Genomic DNA, 259 nt, shown 5'->3' with positions numbered 1-259 from the left:
GCTAGTGTGCGTTTTCTGAGGCATCTGTCGGCAAAATACAACATTATAAATCACCCAGGGCGTCGCGAGACCGGGGCGCCGCCGAGGCTTTTCTGAGTCCTCTCGCGTGAATAAATGACGGAGTAGAAAGCGGCCGTTCTCGCTTCGGGTGCGAAGAAAGGCGCTTTTTAAGCCAAGAAAATGGTCATTGCGAATCTTGCGGTCGTGAAAGAGCCTGCGTATAAAAATAGCATTTCAGTGTTTGGCCAGAAAAGAAACC

At 50.2% G+C, this 259-nt stretch overlaps 1 protein-coding gene across 1 annotated transcript in view; it reads left to right on the top strand.

The window, feature by feature from the left end:
- Positions 1 to 259, top strand: part of LOC119589478 — a gene marked incomplete at its 5' end in the record, with an annotated part of 91,173 nt that overhangs the window by 54,250 nt on the left and 36,664 nt on the right.

The sequence above is a fragment of the Penaeus monodon genome, chromosome 25, assembly GCF_015228065.2.
Source record: "Penaeus monodon isolate SGIC_2016 chromosome 25, NSTDA_Pmon_1, whole genome shotgun sequence".
Classification (NCBI taxonomy): Eukaryota; Metazoa; Arthropoda; class Malacostraca; order Decapoda; family Penaeidae; genus Penaeus; species Penaeus monodon.
The sequence above is the reverse complement of the archived record's forward strand: the minus strand, read 5'-3'. Positions and strand labels throughout refer to the sequence as shown.